Source organism: Polyodon spathula, chromosome 47 (genome assembly GCF_017654505.1).
Source record: "Polyodon spathula isolate WHYD16114869_AA chromosome 47, ASM1765450v1, whole genome shotgun sequence".
Taxonomy (NCBI): domain Eukaryota; kingdom Metazoa; phylum Chordata; class Actinopteri; order Acipenseriformes; family Polyodontidae; genus Polyodon; species Polyodon spathula.
Genome location: NC_054580.1, coordinates 344,124 through 355,717, shown reverse-complemented (window position 1 = coordinate 355,717; position 11,594 = coordinate 344,124). Strand labels below are relative to the sequence as shown.

At 40.3% G+C, this 11,594-nt stretch overlaps 1 long non-coding RNA gene and 2 other non-coding genes across 3 annotated transcripts; 2 read left to right on the top strand and 1 right to left on the bottom strand.

The window, feature by feature from the left end:
* Positions 1 to 389: 389 nt before the first annotated feature.
* On the top strand, positions 390 to 462 carry trnaf-gaa. The gene has a single exon. It is a non-coding gene; the product is annotated as a tRNA-Phe (tRNA).
* A 6,648-nt stretch (positions 463 to 7,110) lies between these two features.
* LOC121306360 lies at positions 7,111 to 9,362 on the top strand. Its single transcript, XR_005948205.1, has 3 exons — positions 7,111 to 7,190; positions 8,012 to 8,237; positions 9,295 to 9,362. It is a non-coding gene; the product is annotated as an uncharacterized LOC121306360 (long non-coding RNA).
* A 2,126-nt stretch (positions 9,363 to 11,488) lies between these two features.
* On the bottom strand, positions 11,489 to 11,561 carry trnaf-gaa. Its single transcript has one exon. It is a non-coding gene; the product is annotated as a tRNA-Phe (tRNA).
* Positions 11,562 to 11,594: the final 33 nt, after the last annotated feature.

Sequence of the window (11,594 nt, the reverse complement as noted above, 5' to 3'; positions counted from 1 at the left end):
CTGAAAACGTCTTGATAAGACGTGAACAAAGCCAGCAGCCACTTTATTGATCACCCTGTGGATTAACCGCTATTGGAACACAGATGCTTGTGTGAAAGATGGTAATAGACTTTCAATGTACACATTTTAGAGCTAAACGTTTGTTGAGACAGTTCAAGCGCTGCACTTTCAGGCAGCTGGTAGCAGTGTTTACCTATTTCCTGGATGTTTGCCTTTTGCTCTTAGTGTGGAAAGAATAAAAAATGAAAGTAAGCAAAACCATTTATTGAGAAGCGCATTTAGGAGAAAACTTGAGTCTAGAAACACATTTGTAAAGGCATCGGATTCTATTAGGGCGTTTCCAAGCTGTTGCACGTTTCTCATTATATACAGGGTTGAATCGCTGTCGAGCCGAAATAGCTCAGTTGGGAGAGCGTTAGACTGAAGATCTAAAGGTCCCTGGTTCGATCCCGGGTTTCGGCAAAAGAAGGCTTCTTTTTGTGTTAATATTTTGAACTAGAAACAGAGCACATTCTTTTCTTCAGTGTAATTGGAGGAAATAACAGCGTTTTACAGTACCGTTTTCTAATGTCATTAATAAATGCAAAAAGCATCGTCCCTGGGTGGTCTTTAACCACCAACCTTTCGGTAGACAGCCAATTGCGCCACCCAGACCAAACTGCTAGACCACCAAAGGGTACAGGAGTGATCAGCAAGGCGAGATGCTGCAGAATGTGGTCGAGGGAGCAGAACTCAGCCGAACCTGAGACCACATCTAAGAAGAAAGCAACACGGGGCAGGAAAGTCTATGTAATATATTATGGCAGCACAACATACCTCGTGTTTGTAATATGATATCTTAGTATTACACCAATCTAGTGTTGCAGAAGAGTATTGTTTGCATTAGAAGTTGCTTGATTTGCACATTGTTGTCTTTTCAATTTGAAGTTTCTCTGTTTTAATAAACCGCTCCATCGGGGCATGTCTTTCATCAACTGAAGGGAATCTTTGTTGGAGTTTAATGACCATGAGGGGTAAAAATCTATATAATCTATACAATTGTTACTTCGAGTGAGTGTGGTCCAGACACATATACTGTACAACCATATTTGTGTAAATACTGGTTCTTTTTTCTTCTTTTCAACCGTAAGTTTTGTAGACTGCAGTTCAACACCCTCGTTTCTAATATATATAATAGAACGGAACGGAATATAAAATCTTCACTGTTTGATTTGAACTCAATATCGGAAAGATGTGAAGGAGTGAAGTAATCCGCTGTAGCCTACTCGTCTCTGTATTTAAAAAATAAATAAATAATGATGAAATGAAACCCATTCTCTGTTTTGTTTAGACGCCACAGCAAAGAACTCTCAAATAGGCAGCCTGCTATTGTGCGTGCAAGCGCGGAGCTGCTGCCTCTCTCTGCTGCAGCCAGGCGCGCTTCATACCTTTCCACTAACGTGGGGGCCCCTGATGAAGGACAAAGTTATACACCTCCGTACACAACCTCGTTCCAAAAAACACTCAGACACAATTTAGTGGATAGGATAGCAGCCAGGGCCAGGGTGGAGATGGAACAGCTGCCATGGACATGCACTGACATATTGAGAAGAAGAGGAAGCGCACCCCCACTGAAGTGAGAGTCACAGAAGAGCGAGGAGCCTCCTGGGGGTACGTTCATTTTTAATAAAATAACAAAATCAGTTGTGTTCGATGTATTCATTCTGTTTATATATATAATCTATTCCAGCACTCCGGGGCGAGGGTGGAGTAAGAGTGGCTCTGGGGGCAGGGGAGTGTAGAGGAGGGACAGATATATCGAAATCAATTCATTATATAAGAATTTAAAGAACAAAACAACGTGTTCTTATCTGATTAATATAGTTTCCTCTACAGCATTTGGTCTACTGTACATGAAATAGATTTTTAATATTTCTCTTCTATGAAAGGTAAGCACTTATTATGGGCTACATTAAATTCGGGTCAGTATAGACAGAGAACATAAACCCCATAACAACGAGTAAGAAATGTAGAAAGAATATGGAGGACATTCCAAACCAAAACACAGAAATATCGAAATAAAGAAATTAATGAATAAATAAAAGTCGAAATAAATAAATACATGTTCGAATAAATATCGAAATAAATCAATAAATGAATGAATACATAAATATCCGAAGAAAAATATATTGAACTAAATACATGACGGGCTACAGTATTTATTTCGCTATTTATTTGATCATTCACTTATTTATTCATTTTTTATTTATTTTTTTTATATTTTGAGCCGATTCTCTTTCTTAAACTCTAATTACCAGAGGAGGCTGTTTGTTTTTCTCCTCGTGTATTAGTTAACAGACGGCGCGCATTGATCTCCCCTGATTCTGTTTGAACCTGCATTTCGTTCTGGCTGCTTCAGTCTAATCTTTGCAGAGTTCAGTTTATAAACTTCCACTGCATTAGTTTAAAAGTAGCGCGTTTTAGCTGAGCGGATGGGTCATGTTTTAGAGTGACGTAATGTCCCCGCTGGCCACACGGCTACAACACGCTGCGTCATTTTCAAGCTAACTTTCTCCAGATTAAGAACAGCCCTGCTGTACCGGCCAGTGGGTCCAGTCTATGTGAAAGGTGGTTCAAGCAGTATAACACACACTGAAACAACGAACTCGTTGAAATCGATCCTGATTTTTCCCTTCGTTGTATTCCTATGGAGTATATTCCATGCCAGAATTAAACATGAATAAATGAACAAATACACAGCGAAATAAATAAATACTGTACCCCGTCATGTATTCATTTCAATAGGTTTACTTCAATATTTATTCACCCATTCGTTTATTGATTTATTCATTCACGTGTTGCTTTATTTCGATATTTATTCACTCATTTATTGCTTATTCATTCAATTATTGCTTTATTTCGATTTATTGGTTTATTTTCATATTCATTCATTCATTCATTTGTTGCTTTATACATTAATTTATTGGTTTATTTTTTGATATGTATTTATTCATTCATTTACTGGTTTATTTCAATATTTATTTATTCATTTATTAATTGGTTTATTCATTTATTTATTTCATTATTTTGATATTTATTTTGATATTTATTTTATTTATTTGATTTTTATTTATTATTTTTTTTCATTTTATTTATTCATTTATTTATTTATTTATTTTTGGTTCATTGGTTTTTTCATATTTATTTATTCATTCATTTATTTATTTATTTATTTATTTATTCATTCATTTATTGCTTTATTTCGATATTTATTTTCATTTATTTGATTTATTTATTCATTTATTGGTTTATTTATTGGTTTATTTCAATATATATTCATTTATTCATTATTTATTTTTCAATATGTATTTATTTCTTTATTTATTTATTCGTTCATTTATTGGTTTATTCATTTATTGGTTTATTTCAATATTTATTCATTAATTTATTGGTTTATTCATTCATGTATTTATTTATTTCGACTTTTATTTATTAATTCATTTATTTCTTTATTTCGATATTTATGTGTTTTGGCAGGAACATTCTCCATATTCTTTCTACATTTCTTATTGGCATAGAATATCCTCCATAAAAGAATACAGCAAATGGGGAGGGGGGCTTGAAAAGACCTATTTTCAATGCTTGTGCTCATTTGTTTCCTCAACTAAAAATAACTGATTAAAAATCAACTAGTGATTAACAAGCACAAATGAACTAAAGCCAACATAAATTACTTAGTTAAAACAAACCTATAGAAGTCCACTTTTTCAAATAAAATAAATATAAAATGAAATATATTTAATATTTCAGCCTGTAGTTTGGTTTGATGGTTGTTTTATATATATATATAATAAAATGCACTTTTCTCATATAACTTGCTATGAAAAGTACTAATAGTAAGTTACTAGGGTCGCCTGCGCTTTCATCCAGCAGCAGTTGAGCAGTTGAGCTCCCTGCGGTGTCCTTCACTTGCTTTGCGGTATTTAGCGGTACTTTGCTTGACGTCTATCACATTGCCAGTTTAACTTTCTCTAAATCAATGGCTCTCAATCCTGCTCCATTTCCCTGCTGGTTTTTGTTCTTCACACCTCAGACGCAGGCGAGGGGTGGGGTCCCATAAAAAAAAACAAAGCCTGCCGACTGTCAAGAAGATTCAATATAGTGACATGTGGAAATAAGACAAATGAACCCAAATATACTTGCATTTGTGTATCTAAACGGAAGTTGGTCACGAATCTTAATCAATCCCAAGTTCATAAACTAAGAACAGGAAACGAATAAGCTCTTATAAAACTTGAAAGTCACAATTTGTATTTATTAATAAAAAGTACCGTATTTAAAAATGTACAGGGATGAGAGCACTGAAGTGATTTCAGAGCGCTGCACAATGTAATAAACCCCATTTAATAAATATCACATGAAAACGCCAAAGGGGGACGTAGCCAATCAGCTACAGTGAAAAACACAGTAACTACAAAACACCTAAAAAAGAGCCTGACGCGGATCTAAATAATATTCTAATAATACATATACTGTACGCTATATTTATACACAGGCAGTAATGGTCGGGAAAAAGAAATGGCCGAACACAACAAGATATGTTATTATAACTGAGGAACAGACTCGGGAGAAAAACGGACAGAGGGCTCGAAACCGTGAAAGAAATACTAGCTATTGATATTAATTTAAAACTGGCTTAAGTTAAACAAAGATAATTTGACTCGTGAGTTTTATTTTAACATTTAAACAGCTTAAATGTTTTCTGTCGTCCTGCAAAGTATCACACCTTGCAAGACTGAGAGAGACGAGCGAAGTGGAGCCGGCCATGCTGCTGCTTATCGTTGCACGGTGTTGTCTTGGCACATGCGCGCTGATCACTTGATCACCGTGTTCGCTAGCCGGCTGCGCTCCATCCAGATCTTTTGAGCCAATCGTAGCAGGTCCTGGCTGATGGCTGGCTGCTACTGCGCATGTGCACAGCCGGTTTAGTGTTCGCTTTTCTGAGTGAACACATCCCGCTTCAGCCTGTTTAAACAGATAGCATGAACGTCATTGTTGATGTGCCAGTGTCACGTGAGTGGGGGAAGATAAAACGCATGTCACCGAGAAGCAGGGAAGCGCAATTCATTCATCCAAAACTGGGGGTTCGGTGAACACGTGAACACTGTTCTCCAGACGCCCTGCTCAACTCAGTTACTTAATTGAACCCACACTTAATAATTTGCTTCATTTGACTTTTTAAATTGTGTGCCTTATACAAAGTAGGAGAATCTGAGTTCCTTATGCAGTTGTATACCTAAATTGAAATCTCCATCTGTTTAATTCTTGGTTTGATTAGGGTTCAATGAAGTAACTGAGAGCTGGGTTGGAATAAAAAGCAGCAGGGCAGAGGGCCCCCAGGATTGAGAATCACTGCTTTATATCACGATCACATTCTTTTCACATTCACTCAAAGCCCACTTTCTACAGACATGTAAAAACCTGCGCCCGTATTTACAGAACCCTCGGGGGAATTCCAAAATATGTCACAGCTGAAGAAATGTCCAAGAGTATATTTAAAAACAAACAGTATCGAAATCAGGAGGCCAACCCTGGTCCCGGAGAGCCTCAGGGTCTGCTGGATGCAGTGATTGCAGTGGTTCTCAACCCTGGTCCCGGAGAGCCTCAGGGTCTGCTGGATGCAGTGATTGCAGTGGTTCTCAACCCTGGTCCCGGAGAGCCTCAGGGTCTGCTGGATGCAGTGATTGCAGTGGTTCTCAACCCTGGTCCCGGAGAGCCTCAGGGTCTGCTGGATGCAGTGATTGCAGTGGTTCTCAACCCTGGTCCCGGAGAGCCTCAGGGTCTGCTGGATGCAGTGATTGCAGTGGTTCTCAACCCTGGTCCCGGAGCCTCAGGGTCTGCTGGATGCAGTGATTGCAGTGGTTCTCAACCCTGGTCCCGGAGAGCCTCAGGGTCTGCTGGATGCAGTGATTGCAGTGGTTCTCAACCCTGGTCCCGGAGAGCCTCAGGGTCTGCTGGATGCAGTGATTGCAGTGGTTCTCAACCCTGGTCCCGGAGAGCCTCAGGGTCTGCTGGATGCAGTGATTGCAGTGGTTCTCAACCCTGGTCCCGGAGAGCCTCAGGGTCTGCTGGATGCAGTGATTGCAGTGGTTCTCAACCCTGGTCCCGGAGAGCCTCAGGGTCTGCTGGATGCAGTGATTGCAGTGGTTCTCAACCCTGGTCCTGGAGAGCCTCAGGGTCTGCTGGATGCAGTGATTGCAGTGGTTCTCAACCCTGGTCCCGGAGAGCCTCAGGGTCTGCTGGATGCAGTGATTGCAGTGGTTCTCAACCCTGGTCCCGGAGAGCCTCAGGGTCTGCTGGATGCAGTGATTGCAGTGGTTCTCAACCCTGGTCCCGGAGAGCCTCAACCCTGCAGTGATTGCAGTTCTCAACCCTGGTGCTGGATGCAGTGATTGCAGTGGTTCTCAACCCAGGTCCCGGAGAGCCTCAGGGTCTGCTGGATGCAGTGATTGCAGTGGTTCTCAACCCTGGTCCCGGAGAGCCTCAGGGTCTGCTGGATGCAGTGATTGCAGTGGTAGTTAAAAATGTTCATTGTACCCTTAATTGAACTAATCATCAGCTTTATTTGACTTTTTAAATTGTGTAGCTTACAAAATTCAAGTTTTTAATACAATTATAGTTAACTTGAAATCTCCAACTTTTTAAAATAATGAAAAAGTTCTGATTAGGCAAATGATTAATTAAGGGTACAATTATGTAATTGAGAGCAGCTCGGTTGGAACAAAAACCAGCAGGGCAGGGGGGCTCCAGGACCAGGGTTGGGAAACACTGACTTAGACCTTACATGTTGTTGAACTTCTAAAAATAGAAATAACGCTAGGGGTTGAGGGTCAGTTTATTGTCTTCAATTCCAATTTTATTTCCAATCCCCTTTCCCTCTTAATCGATTTCAATCTTGTTACAGCACAGGCTTTATTGAGCAAATTAAACTGTATTCAGTTGATCAGACTGGTCAGGTGAAGCCTAGTGTCTTAAACCTGATGCTCTTTTTTTATACGGGTTACTGGCAACCCAGCTGCCAGTTTGTTTTATTTTATTTACTGTAAAAACAACAGTTTTTTTTTTTTTTTTTTTTTCCAGTGAGACTATGCCATAAAAAAAGAAGAGAGGAACTGGAACTGATTAAAGGATATGCTGGAAACTGAAAAAAGGTGAGTTGACTGAAAGGAACTCCAAAGAAATTTGTTTACTCAGATTTGTAATTGAACAGAACTGAAACCCTGCAATTAATTCATGGTGGTGATGAGGTGTTCTAATGAGTGGAATACTATATAAACGGGCCATGAAAGGTTTTGAGGAGAAAAGAGCTGAACAGAGTTGAACACAGAATCCTGAATGAATTCCCTTTGAGAGCTGCTCTGTACATGGCAGCAGCAGTGGAAATGGATAGTGATGAGAGGAGAACAAGGCCAGGGGTCAACCTTAGAAACCAGGAGAATAATTAGACTTTAATTACTTTGAGTTAATTATTTGTAAATTGTTGAAAACATTTACAATTATTTACTTTCCACAAAAACATTTAAATATCTTCAAACAATATTCACTTTCTACCAAATATATTGCAATATTTTCAAATAATATTTACTTTGTAACTCAAAAAAAAAAGAGAAATGTTGACGTTCCTAGGTCTGAACTGAGCTGCCCTGCCATCGATTCTGTCTGTCTTTCTGACTTTGTGTGTGTCTGTCTGTGTCTCACCGTGTGCTCAGGGTGTGTTTGCAGGAACCCCCTGAATTCAGTTGCCCTGCTCTCCATCCAGTCAGACCCCCAATCCAGTCCTGCACTGCAGCTCTCTGTGAATCAGCTCCTGTGTGTGTCTCTGTCTGCGCTGAGCTTCAGGCACAAACTTTCTCCTCCTCTTGGCAAGTTTCTACTCCGTGTGTGCCTGCCTGTGCATGTCTACAGTTCTGAACCCTGGTGCTCTCTCTCTCTCTCTCTCTCTCTCTGAGGTGTTTGTGTTTCTCCCATTCAGCTCTTTGAAGAGAAGAAGCAGCAGCAGGATGGAGTTCAGGAGGAGGTGGGGCTTCCCTGTTACCAGGGTTACCAGGGTGCTGTCAGTCCTCATGCTGGGTGTCTGCAGTGCCAGTGCCAGTGCCAGTGCCAGTGAGTTTGTGAAAGTCCCGAGCTCTGTGAACTGAACTGTGGGTCAGGACTGCATCCTGAATGCACCTACGACTACAGAGCTGGAGGAGACTGGGGTGAGTGGTCAGCTGTGATCTGGACAAGAGCAGAAACAAACAAGGAGGTCCACAGTTACCATAACAACAGGGACCAGCTTGAGGATCAGCTCCCTCAGTATGTGAACAGGACCAGCCTGTTTGATTCTGAGCTGCAGCACAGAGATGCTTCACTGCTGCTGAGGAGAGTCACAGAGAAGGACGCTGGGAAGTACCACTGTGAAGTTACTACACAGAATAAGATTGGGTTGGAGCTGACTGAGTTAGTCCTGGTTCCAGCTGAATGCATGTAGTTCCAGTTGTTCTGGGTGTGATTGCAGGTCTGTGTGTTGGGCTGGTGCTGTGTAAGAAACATGCTGCTTGTTGCTGGAAGTCCAACAGTGCACTGACAACTTCACATAGTTTAACACAGACAGGGACACTGTGAGCTCAGGACAGTGCAGCACACACACTGAGAGCTCAGGACTGAGAGCTCAGGACAGGGCAGCACACACACTGAGAGCTCAGGACAGGGCAGCACACACACACTGAGAGCTCAGGACAGGGCAGCACACACACTGAGAGCTCAGGACAGGGCAGCACACACACTGAGAGCTCAGGACAGGGCAGCACACACACTGAGAGCTCAGGACAGGGCAGCACACACACTGAGAGCTCAGGACAGGGCAGCACACACACTGAGAGCTCAGGACAGGGCAGCACAGAATTCCAACAGCGATAGGCCGCTACGTTGGCAGTCAGAGCAGGGCTGAAGGGGCTGTTAGGTTGCCCATTATTAGTTTCTACATTGTATTCTACAAGTTCTAGTTTCTACTTTGAAGGTTGTTCTAATTTCTACTTTGAATAAAGGGGGAGGTACTTTTAAAGAGATTATTTGAAGAAATTGCCTCTTGCTAAAGTTGATTTAAGCTATATTATTACAGGGTAAATTGAAACATTTTTACCTTTTTTTACCTTTTTTTTTTTTTTTGCTTCTTCTTCTGAGACTGTGTTTGATACTATATTATTGAAAAACAGGTCATATATATATAATGTTTTGGCTGAGGCAACACCAAAGGCTCTATTATTATTCCTACAGAGATGGAACCGGACTATAAGGAGAATTAACTCTGCCGAGGAAGACTCCACCCTGAATCGGACCCGGGATAAAAACAGTTCTATTTGGGGTAATTTGAATCAAATAAATTCCATGTCTAATAACTGAAATGATAAAAATCACAAAGTAAATTATTCAAAAACATATATAAATATATTTTTTCGAAAGTAATACTATGGGAAAATGGTTAAGGTCAGGTATGAATATTGTTAGTTGAAAGACAATTAAATATTTTCAACTTTCTTTCAAATTTGTAACTAAACATTAATTAAAGTCTGCATTTAAATCATAGTGGTTGATGATGTTTTATAACGAGTAGAACTTTCATTTCAACAACTTCAAAGCAGCCCCTTATCGGGGGATACATGTGGCGATGTTCGTCAGCTACGAACTATAATAGGCCACTTCTCGCAGACCCTTCTTCACAGAGAAACTTTGTTGCCACAGTCAGTTCTAAGCGTGATAACAAGCAGCTATTTTGGGCCTGTCCACATTACCGTATTATTACCGAATTAAGGGTTCAAAACCTGTTTCAAATCTCTGGAGGTGAACCGTGTTCCAGTCCGGCAGTACCCTCCGACATTCCTTATATTACTGTTGTGCAGCACTGTGTTATCGTGACTAAACCAGCTTTTCCCATTGGCCAATTCCTGGTGAGATGTTGTCGGGATTAGAGGGTAGCTCTATTTGAAGACGACTTCTCGTTTATCGCAGGTGTTGCATCTGGAAGTAAAACAGCTACTGTGTGAATTTCATACCACTGGGAGCCTGTCTGGTAATAGGTTAGTGAAATTAGCAAGCGGTTCACAGTTCATGAGTCCAGATCATATTAATCCAGCTCGCTAATCCAGCCTGCAGATCGCTATTCCAGATCATGTTAATCCAGCTCGCTATCCAGCCTACAGATCGCTATTCCAGCCTGCAGATCGTTATTCCAGCCTGCAGATCATTATTCCAGATGATGTTAATACAGATCCCTACTTCCCATGAAAGTTGGAGGACGCAGGGAATTTGTGGTAATTGATGAGAGCAAGTTCTGCCATCACAGAAAAGTAATTGTCTACCTTTATTTAATCCTTCAGAAGAAGAACCATATGCATTTTAACTCCCCCTACACAGTGTGCTTAGGTTCCATTTTATCAATGACATAAAATATAAATGTTTCAAGCACAAGCACAGAATTATAATATAACTTGGAGATATAATATGAAAAGATGGAGCATGTCAAAAAAACTTGAAATGCACATGTGGTTCTTCATCCCAAGTATTCATTAATACAGCGAACAATTGCTCACCAAAAGTCAACAATGTAAATAACATGGTGAGATTTCCTGTCCTAAACTTTACTATTTGTCCTAACCCTTTTTGGCTTTTCTATTGTAATTTCCTATAATTTTATATTACATTCTCATTGATTTTTGTTTATTATTATTACATTTTTAATTGTCACAGGCAGCACAATTACGACATGGACAAAAATCCAATAGATTTGTCCAGTACACCTAGATCTCTCGAACATTTAAACGAGTCAGCCCTTAATAAAGACCGCCCGTGTTCATTTCTGTGTATGTGACATTGTCTATACACAATAGCTGTTATGTAAGCCTATTAGTATCAAACCCATCGCAGTTAACGTGTTCCATGTTTTCAATCAGTTTGAAAGTTTCAATCAGTCATCGAAAAAGCAGCAGTGCTTTGCAACTGTAGTTTGTCACTACAGTTTGTTTTCCAGTGTAAAGTATATCAAATGTGTGCTTATAATCTGATGAATAAGATTCCCATTTGAATCATGAATATTTGGGAGTTATCTAACAAACACGAGGTATGTTGTGCTGCCAAAATGGATTACATAAACTTTCCTGCCCCATGTTGCTTTCTTCTTAGATGTGGTCTCAGGTTCGGCTGAGTTCTGCTCCCTCGACCACATTCTGCAACATCTCGCCTTGCTGATCACTACTGTACCCTTTGGTGGTCTAGCAGTTTGGTCTGGGTGGAGCAATTGGCTGTCTACCGAAAGGTTGGTGGTTAAAGACCACCCAGGGACGATGCTTTTTGCATTTATTAATGACATTAGAAAACGGTACTGTAAAACGCTGTTATTTCCTCCAATTACACTGAAGAAAAGAATGTGCTCTGTTTCTAGTTCAAAATATTAACACAAAAAGAAGTCTTCTTTTGCCGAAACCCGGGATCGAACCAGGGACCTTTAGATTTTCGGTCTAACGCTCTCCCAACTGAGCTATTTCGGCTCAACAGCAATTCAACCCTGTATATAATGAGGA